This window comes from Talpa occidentalis, unplaced genomic scaffold, assembly GCF_014898055.3.
Source record: "Talpa occidentalis isolate TD23 unplaced genomic scaffold, MPIMG_talOcc4v2.1 talOcc4.13, whole genome shotgun sequence".
Classification (NCBI taxonomy): Eukaryota; Metazoa; Chordata; class Mammalia; order Eulipotyphla; family Talpidae; genus Talpa; species Talpa occidentalis.
This window is the reverse complement of record NW_023601322.1, coordinates 98,188,361-98,202,572: the sequence shown is the minus strand read 5'-3', so window position 1 is coordinate 98,202,572 and position 14,212 is coordinate 98,188,361.

Here is a 14,212-nt window from a genome sequence, read left to right as displayed (position 1 = left end):
TTGTTCAGATCTTATTCCAATCCACAAATTCTCTTTTTTGACAGTGTTTCACCTATTTTTAACCAATTCATTGAATATATTTATATAAAAATTTTAAACTATCATATCTTTTTTCTCAGACTCTTTTGAATTGTTTATTTTATTATTTTTAAAGATTTATTTTGTTTATGCATACCAGAACTGGGGTACAGGCCAGAAGTGTGGGGGGTGAGAGGATTCACCAGAGACAGAGTGGGGAACAGAACAAGCAGATTGACTGAAATACACTTCTGAGGGGAGCAGTGGGCGAGTCAGGAGCTGCACCACGTGGGTTGCTCCCTGGCGGGGGATTGAACTCATGTTGCAGTGGCTGTGGATAGCTTCACAGGTTGCGTCTTAACCCCTTGCGCCACTAGAGAGGCCCTCTTTTGAATTGTTTAATTGTTAAATATTCCTAATATATTTTTTAAAAGATTTATTTCGTCATGTATACTAGAACCGGGGTATAGGGCAGATGTGCGGGAGGGTGAGAGGATTCATCAGAGACAGAGTGGCGAATAGAACAGGCAGACTGATGAAATACACTGCTGAGGGGAGCAGTGGGCGAGACAGGAGAGCTCTAATGCACCTTGTGGGTATCTCCCCCACCATCTGGGATCGAACCCGCACTGCAGAGGCTGCAGACAGCTTAACAGCACTGTGCTCAACTGCCTGCGCCACCAGGGAGGCCCATTCTTAATAATTTTTGATAGCCATGTTTATTTTCTATTTTAAAATTTCTTCTTACATGTCATTGAAGATTTTTAAACATGTCTTTTAAAGACTCAGCAGTTCTGTTATCTGAATTTTTTCATAGGGTGATCTCTTGACTTGTGCTGTTTAGTTCCTTGTGTAATTGAACTTGGTTAGTGGGAATCCTGGGGTTCTAAATTTTTATTAACTTTCTCCACAGACGATTTGTTTTAACTTCTTGGTGGTAGCGCAGAATGGGGACTTCAGTCTCCTCCTCCTAGCTCTGCCTAATTCAGAAGTATCAGGTTTAACTCTTACACATTGTTATCAACCCTTGGCTTACTCTGCTGTTCAAAACCCAGTACTGGTGTCAGGCCCAGCCCAGCTTCTGTGTGCACTTAATCTCTGTCTTTATTTTCAAGTTTCAGTTCACAGTTCGAAAGTCGGCACCAAAACCATAGTAGCAATGTAGCTTATTAAACACACGTGCACACACATGCATATATATGCACATACATGTATTTGTGCTGAAGTTAGTTTCACCATTAAAAGCTACCTTTTATTATTAGTAGTTTTGAGTGAAGAGAAGCTTTCAGTAATGTTAACTGGGTTGTCATGAAGAAAAAACACAAACGAAAATTTCGAGTAAGAATAAGATACTTTTTGTTGACAGACTTGCTAAGCTGCACATCTGGTCCTGGAGCTCTTCTCCCTTGAACTCTAGACCTCCACATCCAGTGCCACTTGGCATCTGATGAAGAGGGTGTTCCTTTCTTGTCAAACCTGCTTCATCCATGCTCTCACCTGTCTTGATGTCACGGGAATTCCATCTTTCTAGTCGCGTACATCCAAACCTTAGAGTTGTACTAAACTCTTTTTTTCTCGTGCAACCTCTCTCTAAACTCTCAGAAAACACGTTGGTTCCACATTTCAATTATAACTGGTATTGGGTGACTTACCACCTCTATTCCCCTTGTCATAGCCACCGCCCCCCCCCCCGCCCCGGCTGGCTGTAATGGCCATGTCGCTACTCCTCTTCATCCCACTGGCTTCACGAACAATTGCACCAGCACCTAGAACGGTGGCCCAGGCAGGTGCTCAGCAGACATTTGTAGGATGAATGAAGTGAGTAAAATACTCTCTGTGGCTGCCTTCTATCACCGGACGTGTGTTACTGTGCTCCTCTCAATCTTTGCTCAGCTGTGACATCAACAGTTAAAATAATTGATTAAAAATGATCACAAAATATTCCATACTTAAAGGTGTAAAATAATGTCCGTGTAGCTTACAGAAGTAACGAAATGCATAGACATGAAATGTTACCCATCTCTTGGAAGCCTTCCTGCTTTAGCCACCCATAACTGTCCTTTTCCCTCAAAGAGTGGTCAGTCACTGTGCTGAATTTTGATCACTTCCTTATTTTCTTAGTAGACATATGCGACTCTGAAAATAAAATACCCACTTTTGTAAGTTTCAGTTTGTCTGAGTGGCATCGTGCTCAGTGTTTCCCTCTGCAGCTTTTCCCCATGGGTGCCAGCTCAGTGGCCCCTCGGCGTGCCGAGGGCGTCCTGGCACAGGCGGCACCTGCTGCAGAGCTGCAGAGTTTTCTTTCTTTTTTTTTTTTTTTTAAGTTTTATTTATTTATTTATTTGTATTCATTTATTTATACAATCACTGGGTACAGTCAGAAGCGCAGGAGGGTGAGAGAATTCACCAGAGCCAGAGCGGGGAGCAGAGCAGGCAGAAGGACCGAAGCACACTGCTGAGGGGAGCAGCGGGTGGCAGGAGAGGTCTGCGCGCCATGTGGGACCCTCCTCCAGTGGCTGGGGAGCAGCCGGGGATCGAACCAGCACTGCAGAGGCTGTGGGCAGCTTCGCAACCCAGCGCTCAACCGCTGCGCCAACCGGGAGGCCCAGAGCCGCAGAGTTTTCGATGTTACTTTCCCATCTCCACTTTTACAACAATTCCTTCTCCTTTTACAGAAGAAAGACTCTCCTGTCCTTACCCTACCCCGCAGCGCCGAAACCTTCAGTAGTTCAGAACAGGGACAGTTGGTAATACTGGGCTTGAGGCAGTGAGTCAGTCTCTGTTGAGTCTGAAACTGTGAAGGGTCTGAGCTGTTACTCCACTTACACACTGCTATGTATCTATCCGTGCAACACACACACGTACAGCCACAAGCCCTCAGGACCAGATGCAGACTTATAGAAAATTCCTGCATCACTTTCTCCTTCCACAGCTCTCTGCGGGGGATGCGGCTGTCACAGATGTTCTCTGAGCACCAGGCGGGTTTTGTACTGTGGGAGAGACCCTGAGGCTATAAATGGAGATGCTTGTATGGGCAGCTGGCACAGTTGGCCCTCCTCCCTCCAGAGACAGGGACCTTGCTGCAGATGCCAGGACATCTTCTCTGGGGCAGTGGGAGTCCTGCCACCCCTGGAACACGGACCTCTCCCAGGGAGTGGCTGCTGCTGTCTCTGCAGCCTCCAGCTGACTGGGAAGGGTTGTTTGCCATCCAGTCATCCTGATGGCGGTGGGTCGTGTATTCAGAAAGCCCTTTCTGTGCAGAAGTGTTTCCCGCAAGGTCGTGACTGCAAGTACATTATTCTGAATCCTTTTTTTTTTAATTTATTTTTTTATTATAAATTTTATTTTTATATTCCCCATACAATTGCGACCCCCTTATTTTGACCCCAATCGCTCCCCTCCCCACCCCCATAGAGTGTCTCTGGTGAATCCTTTTTTTAAAAGGCAGGTGGCTTCCCATTCTGTGCTCTCAGCAAATTTGAAGAATATACTGAATTATCAGCTGATATCTCGTTATGATTTATATTTCATGACAGATAATTAGGTGATACTGGCATGGGACCCAAAGGCCTGGAGGGGCCCAAGGGTATGATTGTTGTTAAAATGCTCTCTGTTTCCATCTACTTAACTTGTAAGACTGTATCTCGCTTTATTTATACAAAAATGAAAGTAGCAACAGAACTGATGCTGAACCATGTTCTGGTCTAGAAAAGTCTATAACCAGTGTGTAAGTACATAAACTTCAGGAGAACAATGTCTTGGGCTCTGTTTCTAACTCAGTATTGTAAGAGTTGAGAATTACTAAAATCTGCTTTATGTTTATGTTGTTTGATCAGTCGTATACTAGTGATTGTAGGGGTAGCCCAAACCAGGGGGAAAATTTTAATCTCTAAGTCAGCTCATTTGTCACCCCTCAGAGAACTTTCTAAGTCATTTTCCTCTTACCTCGTTTGTACACAAACACAACCAGCACACCTTTCTCACAGTAACCAGGCAGCTAGATTTATTTCTCAGCTTACGTTTCTGCAGTTTCTCGGGTCTTTATGAGCTCGAGATAGGGCCTTTTACTTAGGTGTCTTCAGGACCTAGCACCAGTCCTGAGAGAATGTGCAGAAAGTACCTGTTGGTAAAAGCCTTTGTGCAGGAAGCAAGGAAACCCCAGAGGCCCAGAGGCTGCCTTGGGCTGGGGAAGAGGTGCAGGAACACATGGGGGAGAGCTCTTTCCAGCCAGATGTGTGGCCCATTTACCCCTCTTTCTTGAAAAATAGCCGTAGGTATAAAATGGAGTAAAATCCTATGTTGGTATTTCACCTCCATCTCCATCATCCCCATGCTTGAGCAGGAGCAGTATGAGGGAAAGATGCATTACCAGTGTCAGCTACAAACACAGTCTGCCCGTTTTCCCTGGGTTCCGAGCAGGCCTTGGGCTAACGTTTGTTCGTTCATCCTTCTAGCCTTCACACTTGTATCATGGGTCACCTACACTTGCATATCAGTATATGCAAGAGGAGCACGCATGGAGACGATTGTCTTCTAAAAATAAATTGAGCTTCATTGAAACCATGGGTTCAGTAGTAGGCATTAAACAATGAACCAAAAGACTTAATAGTAGCCAGAAAACCGCGAGCTGAAGGGGCGGGTCACTGACATGGCGTCATGCTCTTGGCTCCAATGAGTTTGCCCACATCTGGGATCAGTTAAGCTAGATCCTCAAATTAAATCCCAATCCTGTTTGTTTATTTCTCTTTAAGGGGTGGTCTGTAAAGTCCAACCTACAAGAGCGAGTTAGCTTTTCCCTAGGAACTTCAGCATTCCTTTAAACAAAATTGTTCTATTATTTCATAGCAATGATTAAAATGTCCCCATAAATTTACACAAATTTACTCTGTATACTCTCCACTCCAGGTATTTAGGAAATAACATACATGAACAAAGTACCTTACAAAAAAAGTACTTTAAAATTTTTATATGGCTCTTCATATCAGACCTTATCACTTTATAGTTCCCAAGAGAATGGTCTCCAGAGAATTCGCTGCTGGGATAGCATCATTGCGCTAACAAGTCCATATGCCAGTGACGGTGCCAAGAGCCAGGGATCTACGCACACCTGGGAAGGGCAGACGCCCCAGCAGTGTGGGTGCTGGCGCCCCTCTCTCCCTCACTCGTGGGCCTTCTGACTCTGCTAACATGACATTAGGGAAAACGGCAGTGGTTATTAAGGTAGCTGGGATGTGTTAATCTTTAGTAAAAGAGTCAAATGCTCATGTAAAGCAGTCTGTGTTTTCAAGTGGAAATGTAATTAGCAAAGCCTGTATAACTTGCATATTTATTATTTGTAATTAACATCAACTCAATTTATTTTTATTCATTCATTCAAAAAATATGAGCAGGGTTATGTGCCTCCTACATCTTCTGTGTGTAAAACATCCATTGGGCCTTTTGGGTAAGAGTACACACACGTGAGACTTGCTTCTGTCAAGGCAGCCGCCAACATGGGCATGTACAGTAGAGGCACCGGGAGTAAGTCGGGGGACAGGGTTAGAGTCCTGTCATAGGAGCTGTGCTCACTTCCCTCATGTCGGGGCCCAGACCTGGGGCCCAGACCTGAACATCCGGGTTCTTGCCTGAAGCAGGTACTGAATGTTAGCTCGAGTGAAGGTTTCAAGTTTCCTATTGTGACGATTGAACCTTTCCCCCTGCTTGCTACTGTGGCTTGTTTGTATTGGTGGTCTCTCCTTGCTAGAGATAACGAGAGACCTCCTCCTCTGAACCCTATATAACATTGTACACATTCCTGAATAAATGAGACTGGCGATGATCCTGGCTTTGTCTCCACTCCTCGTGTACCCCTGTCCTATACCAAGCCCCTGCTTCCTCCCCCGGGTACCGCGTTGATCTGCCCGGCTGGCCCGGACACCCTCATGAGTGTGGTGGAGACTCTCTGTGCAGGGAACACCCGTCTGGTCTGGTCGGGTTAATCAGAGAGGACATATAGCCACATCACTACCTAGAACCTCAGCTTGCTGCTCACAACATTTTCACATGAATGAGCCAAAAGCACTTCAAACAAACAAACAAAAAAAATCCAATGTTGACCCCACAACCTCCCACCCTGTTTATTCATTTTTATCGAAATATCGTTGGCTTGTAACATTATACAGGTTTCATGTGGACAAATTTATAAGCCAACATCTGTACTGCATTATATCCAGAATTCTAGTTTCCACCACCACCATATACTTGGTCCCTTTACCCAATTTACTGCTTACCCCCTTCCATTCTGGAAACCACTATTTTGTACTTGTAGTCTAAAGCAATATGCAGACTCGATGCAGTTCCTAGGGAAATCCCATGAATTCTTTTCTTCACAGAAATAGAAAAAAAAAGTGTCTAATTTATTTGGGACTGCAATGAACCTTCCTTTTTCAACTAGTTTCCCCTTCAGTATTCTTTGCTGGCAGTAATCTTGGAATCAGTGTTGGAGCCGAAAGTCTGGGAATTCTCCCCCGACAGTCCCTCTTTTTACCTGCTGCATTCAGCCGATTGATTTATCTTCTCATATTTGTTGCGTCCTTTCTCTTTCCACCAATCCCATGACCAAAGCCTCATCAGATCCAACAGTCTCGTCGTTTACCTTCCTGCCTCTAATCTTTGACTCACAATCCCTGTGATACACAGCCTTCAGAATGATCTAATTAAAATGCTGGCACCACCAACTACACCTTTCAAATTGCTCAGCTACTTACCATTTGCAAGATAAGTCCCATTCCTTCTCATTTTTTGTGAAGTTTATCCGCAATCCTGGCTGTTTGACTTCCCAGCCTCAGTTCTTCATAACCCTGATGCTCCCTGACAGCAAACTTCATAATAGATGACAATAGTAAACATTTTCCTGTTCTCAGGGGTCACCAGCTCCAGCCAGGTAATGTTCCGCTTGCGTGTGCCGTCTGTCCCACTGTGTTCCTGCAGTGTTCTGTCACCATGTGGGCTAGCCGACCATGGTGTCCCTCCTCCCGTCCCCCGCTGGTGAGCCATGTCAGCTCAGGGGTGTTCTGGACCCCAGCATCTGCACAGCTTAGTGTCTGACACACCCAATGAAATGGCCTGAAGGACGGGGATGGTCCTTTGAAAGCGGCCTCCCCTCATTCTCTGATTTTTCAGTAAGACAGGATGATGTGCTCGGGAGTGGATTAGGGTAATAAGTTCCCATTGTCCTACAACACAAGGGAAACATTCTCTGAGAACAGCTTTAAGCCACTGAAGGACTCAATAGGACTGTGATATTCTAACCTACATTGCAGATTCAGGTTAACAGAAATCAGTGAGAATTCTCAGGCATGGTGAGTTAATAACACCCACATATCACGTGTAAAATGAAATTATCAAGGGATTGTTAATGCGTAACGGCAGATAGTTAGCCTATAAAAAGGCCCCGTCTGGTCTGCTCCTTCCATTTGTTTTCATCAGTGCTCCTTGGTGCACTCAGGGGAATGTGTCGGGGAGTAGCAGGTAGGCTATGACTTCATTTGCTAGTTATCCATTCTGCCACAGATGAGGCTGGTGTAAGTGTTGAATTTATTTGATTAATTTAAGACTTTATTTCTAGATTTCAGAATATCTTTGATAGGCCTTGTTTTCATGATATGACTTGCAGATGGCTCCCTGGGTGTCATCGGCCTGGAACTCCTACCACTTAACAGACTTTCTTTTAGAAAACAAACATGAAAGTGAAGAACGTACAGATATTTAAGTACACACACTTTTAGAGGGCTCATGCCAGTGAGGCGTCCCTTAAGCTAAGCTCCACTAGCTTCACAGCGGATCCTTCACGCTGGCCTTGCTGTCGTGGGCGCCAAGGTTTTAGTCGTTTCTTCAGGTCATTTCTCATTTGCTTTCCATACCCCTCCTCCAGCGCTGACTCAGAGGCGTCCTGGTGGGAAAACAACCAGGCTGAGACAGCACCAGTGGTGCAGCAACTGGGGAGTCTGCTTGATAAGCAGTCATATGGACATACCCAACCTCCTTTAGTTAAGAGAGGTGCCTCTGAGCCCCTGCACCAGCGCCCTGTGTCAGACACGCTCTTGATGGATCCGTCCAGCAAGTCACCAGGACATGCTCTTTAAATACCTTAGTAACAATGCGTATGTCAGTTGCATCTCAAAAAAGTGGAAATAATAAAAAGAAATGTAGCTGGCTCACTGAGTCAGCTGCAGTGCTGCAGACACCACCATATCAGAGCCACGCCCTTCCCTTCCTGCAGGGTGGATGTGACCCCTAGACAGGACCAGTCACCCCAAAGCTGCTGCAGCTGTTGCCCTTTGTGCCCTGCCATGCAGTTGAACCATGCCAGCCCCAGACCTCAGGGGCACTGCACCCTATCACAGTTTCTGGTACCCATGATCACTTGTGAAAAATAAACTTCCTGTTGTTTCAAAAGCAATTTTAGATTTACAGAGAAATTGAGAAGCTGGTACAGAGAGTTCCCGTCTACCCTGCATGAATGTTTTCCCTCTTACTTTCATGAGTGTTACTTACGTTGGCATAATACATCGGTCTGAATTCATTAAAAAATTTCACATTTTATTCAGATGTCCTTAGTTTCCACGTAGTGCCTTTTCTGTTTCAGGATTTCAGCTAGAACACCGCGTGCTCCCGGGATTCCTGCGGGCTGTGGTGCTTTCTCAGACTTGCTTTGTTCCTAGTGGGGTTGGCAGGCTGGCGTACAGGTCAGGTCTTTTTTTTTTTAGATTTTATTTATTTATTTATACAAGAACCGGGGTACAGGTCAGATTCGCGGGAGGGTGAGAGGATTCACCAGAGACAGAGCAGGAACAGAACAGGCAGACTGATGAAATACACTGCTGAGGGAGCAGTGGGTGAGACAGGAGAGGTCTGCTGCACCATATGGGACCCTCGCTGGCCAGCCGGATCGAACCAGCGCTGCAGAGGCTGCGGACAACTTCATAGCCCAGCGCTCTATCACTGTGCCACCAGGGGAGGCCCCAGGTCAGGTCTTTTGTAGGATTCCCCTCTCTTGGAATTAGGCTGATGTTCTTTTTCAGAATTAGACAGTAATTATGTGGGTTTTGGGTAAAGACAGAAGTGGTGACGTCCTCATCATGACATTTAAGGACCTTTGTGGTGAACTGGGTCTGTCCTCCCTAACTTAATCACCTGGTAAGAGGTGGGGCTTACGATTCTCCCCTGTGAAGCTCCTGCCCTTTCTCCCCCTTTCTGTCCTACCCATTCCTGTGCACAGCTGACACCTAAGAAATGGGGAGTTATATTCCTCCTCTTAAGGGTAGAGTAGTTACATACATTTGGAGGGGTGAATTTCTCTTATCCCCCATGTGTTTATGTATTGAATTATTCTCTTCTCTCAATATGGAGTTATGGAAACTTGTTTTATATTTTGGGCAAGTATCTAACACTGTATGATGCTTGGATTGATCCAGCTTTTGTTTAGCTCTGTGCCTCTTTGGCACTTACAGTGACTTCCTAAATTATTTTGTTATCTGGATATATGAAGGTCCACTTTTTGTGCTCTGAGGTTCTGTTGGTTTTGACAGATGTATACAGGATAGCTTACTCTACAAGATAACTTCACTAGCACCAATTGCCACATTTTAATAAAATAATCTTGTTTTTGGTCACACAAAATCATTTCAGAGCCATACTTATGTACTTAATTTAAGGCTGTATAAGTCTGGAAGAGAGAAATCTTGGCAAGATTTTTTAAAATCCAAGTACAAAGATGTAGACACACCCAGAATATAATTTAGCATTATTCATCTAAATTCATAAAATAAATAATTTTCACTTCCAAAATAGTGTTCCCAACTTTTCATGTAAAACTTCCTCATTTTTCCTGGTAAATTATAAACTCCAGGGACCATATTTCTCCCCCAACCACTACCCTCAAATCTGACATTCCCAGAAGACCAGCTAACCAAAATGGAAACAAATGTACATCCTGTACAAGTTCAAGTTGTTTCTTAACCTTGTGAAACCACACCCAAATTGGTGCAATACAAATGTTCTACAGTAAGCATTTTTTTTCTAATTTTGGAAAACAATGAACTAAATAAATTTACTGTGTCTTTTTTGGTAACAATAGATCTCAACAAATGGTGGAAAAAATGGAGATGTCACACTGAAGACCAGTCACTGGTCTGTGCTTTACATATTTTAATGGATTTAATTGTCATAACAACTGATTTTGAGGCAAAGTCTCTTCAATGAATGGTATTGGGCAAACATGACAGCCACATACAAAAGAATAAGACAATCACTGTCTTATGTCATACATAGAATTCGGCTAAAATGGGTTAAAGACTCATATGTAAGAATAAAACCATGAAATACATAGAAGAAAACATAGCTGATAGGTTCATTTATATTGGCCTTAGACATGACTTTGAGGATTTGATGCCAATGGGAAGGGAAAAGAAGCACAAATAAACAATCTTAAAAGCTTCTGTACAAAGAAAGGAGCAATCATCAAAATGAAAAGGCAGCCTATCAAAGATAGTTGTAACTCACACAATTGACAAGGGATTAATATCCAAAATATATAGAGAATTCATACAACTCAAGAACAAAAAAAACAATTAGAATTGAGTAAAGTATCTGAATAGACACTTCTCCAAAAAGGACATACAGATAGTCAACAGGCACATGAAAAAAAAGTTCCTTGACACATATCAGGGAAATGCAAATCAAAACCACAATGAGATAGAATCTCACACCTGTAAGAATGGCTGTTCTCAGAATGATAAGACACAAGTGTTGGTGAGGGTGTGGAGAAAGGGAACCCTCTTATGCTGTTGGTGGTGATGGAGACTGCTGTAGCCAATATGGTAAACAACATGGACAGTGCTCAAAAAAATTAAGAATGGAAATGCCATTCAATCTAGCTACTCCACTTCTGGGTATTTACCTTAAGAATACACAAACACTGATTTAAGCAGATTTACGCACCCCCACATTTATAGCAGCAGTGCCCACTGTGGCAGGAGGTTAGAACAACCTAAATGTCCATAAGGATCCATAGGTGAGTGCATGAAAAAGGGGTGGTATATACACTCATGGAATACAACTCTGCTTAAAAAAATAACAAAAATTTGCAACAACAAATGTTATATTTAGTGTGTTAAGTTTAGTGCTTTTAGGATATTATGATTAGTGAGATAAGTCAAATAGAAAAAGACAAATACTGCATGATTTCATGCATCAATCGAACAAAAAGAAAAAAAAATACTAGGCCAAATAAAAACAAACTGTAGATTTATATAGATTGTAAGAGAAAAATGCCTTGGTGGTGGGTATGGCATGGTAACATTCATCTGAAGAGGTGTGTACCGACAAGTCATGTACGTTATTGTAAACCAATGTTACTCCAATTAAGAAAAAGAAAAGAGGGCCTCCCTGGTGCCATAAGGGGTTAAGTCTCAGCACTATCAAGCTATTGGCAGCCTTTGCAGCATGAGTTCAATACCCTGATCCCTGGCCAGGGAGCTGACCCACATGGCACAGCAGACCTCTCCTGTCTCCTTGCTGCTCCCCTCAGCAGTGTATTTCAGTCAATTTGCCTGTTCTGTTCCCCACTCTGTCTTTGGTGAATCCTCTCACCCCCGCACCTTTGGTCTACACCCCAGCTCTTGTATACATAAATAAGTAAAACAAATCTTCAAAATAAAAGCAAAAGAAAAGAACAAAATGGTGGCTACCTGAGGGGGCAGGAGAGGTGGGAAGAGTAAGTTGTATGAAAGGGGCCAATTGTGTGGTGGTGGATGAAGGCTATGCTTTTGGTGGTAATCATAATGTTGTAGATGTAGATGTAGAATTATAATGCAGTGTACCTTGGTTTTAAACCAATGTTACTTCAATTAAAAAAATTAAAAACTATATTTTTGGTCATTGTGTGAAGCAGGTATCATTTCTATCCTTATTGGTTGGGAAACTGGGGCACAGAGAAGCTAAGTGATTTGCTCCAGGTCACATTGATATTTATTTACTCAAATAGACAGTGGCATAATGACTGGAAACTCCAATAATTCTTTTTTTTCCCCCAGAGAAATAGTACCCTGGAAATATTTTCTGCGCTAAGAAGCGTCTCAACTTTTGTCTCAGGCAAGACTATGATGAAATGAGAGGATATTTAGGGCAAACATAATGGCTCTTTGGAATATTGACATGACCTTCTTTGTGTGCCAGATGTGGTTATGGTCTGAAGAAGATTGCACAACATCTGTCAGACAAAGACTTTATTTGAGAGAGTAGAACCGGAGCATGGCTATATACTAATAACCAGATATCCGGCTTCCCAAAGAATTATCCTTCATTGCACAGGAAAGACAAGCAGCTGGGGTTTGCATTGTGCAATGTGCTTGCACTGCTCTCCAAAACAACCGCAAAGACCGCAGCATTAGATTGTGACAGTTCTTGAAATTTAACTGTCTTTACTAATAAACATCAATTTTTAACAACCAATATAGATTCTCTCTAAAAAAGTGCTCATATCAGACAAGAGTGAACACCGCTGTCTGTGCTGGGGCTCGGTGTCAACCTCGTTTCTGTGCATGGGATCCAGCTCCGTGAGGGTTGTTAGGGGGTTCCTTGTACACAGTAAGCGACAAGCAGGTGAGGAGGTAAAGTGTTAAGAAGGTTGCAGGAGATGCGCGAAGCACGTGTACGGACACATGTAAAGGTGGATGTTCCTTGGTGTCAGGTAGTGATGTTGAAAAAAAAAAAAAAAAAAAGCCCAGCAATGAGGAGGTACTTGTAAGAATAGTCCACAAGCATTTTCTTTCTTGATCTTCGACATTCGGATTGGCAGCTTGGATTTTACTGGGTATGAATTACTTCAGCTTCCCCTTCCTCGTTCTCTGATTTTCTTTAGTCATCATATTCTCCTGCTCTCCTCTCTCAAGGATGGAACTGAATAAATTGATCCCATCACTTGAGGACAATCTGTCATGGGCCCTCCTAGTCAACTCCCAAACAATGTGTTTGGAGCGCTTGTGCCTCTGGATCCTTTCTGTGACCCGGCCTGAGGGGTCTTTTCCTGCATGGTGACCTCCAGCCAGACCTCTGGGGTCCAGCTCCCATATCACAACTTCTGCAAATGCTGTTTTCCCTCCCCTGGCTGTGGGAAGGAATCCACCTGCTTTCATGTTCTCAGGGTGTTTTGTTACAGCCGCTAGCATTGTACCAGGGAAAAGGTTAGAAATGCACATTTTCATAGCTTACTATGACCCACCAAAGCAGAAACTGTGGTGTTTGTTTCTATAAGGGGTTAGTGGTGCTCACTCACATTTGGGAGACAGTACCTCAGAGTGTGGCTTTGTCAAAGTAGTTTAATTTCTGTGAGCCTCAGTTTCCACCTCTGGAAAAATGGGAATATCACCATCTCCTTGCTGTGTCAGATATATGAGGGATGCTGTACTAGGTGACAGTTGATGCTTTTGTTAGTGATGTGTCACTGAGGTGTTTCACAACACTCTTCAAAACAAGCAGTTCAGGAACCCATTATAATGGGTGAGTGATAATTATCTTTTCTAAATACAGAAGATATGAAAAGGAAAGGGATGATAATTCAACTTCCATATAGCAGAAGCATAGCATATGTTCCAGTGGACAGAGAAAATCAACCCGTGGTTGTTGTATTTCAGTAGAGCAAGTTGTGTCATTAGAGCAACATCCGCGAGTCTCCGCGGACGCAGCCCTACACACCTGCGTGGGGCAGCTCTGAGTGTGTGGAGATAATGGAGATCTATCTGAACAAATGGGTCAAAAGGAGATATCCTGGGAATGCCTTGGTGATCTCAGCCTGGCTCTGTTCGTTGCAGAGACCTGACACATCGTTTAGTGACACCGGGAGAGTCCCAGTCATTTTTTACTACAGAAGCTGCCTCCAGTTTCTCTTGTATGTTTGAGCGCAAAAGCATGTGCCCATATCCTGTTTTGATTGTGTTTTCTCTTCCAACACCTTGGGATTTCCTGATGGGATCCACAGGGCTGGACTTGAAGGCTGTGACATAGGCAGCCCTCGACAGGGGTGACGACTGGGCGCTGAGCTGCAGCCTGAACTGATGGTCGTCGTCCTCCTTTAACTTTCTAACCATGAGCTATGGGGAACGGAACTCAACGGTATGAATGTTCCCCCAATCTGGGTGGGAGTTGATGGAAGAAG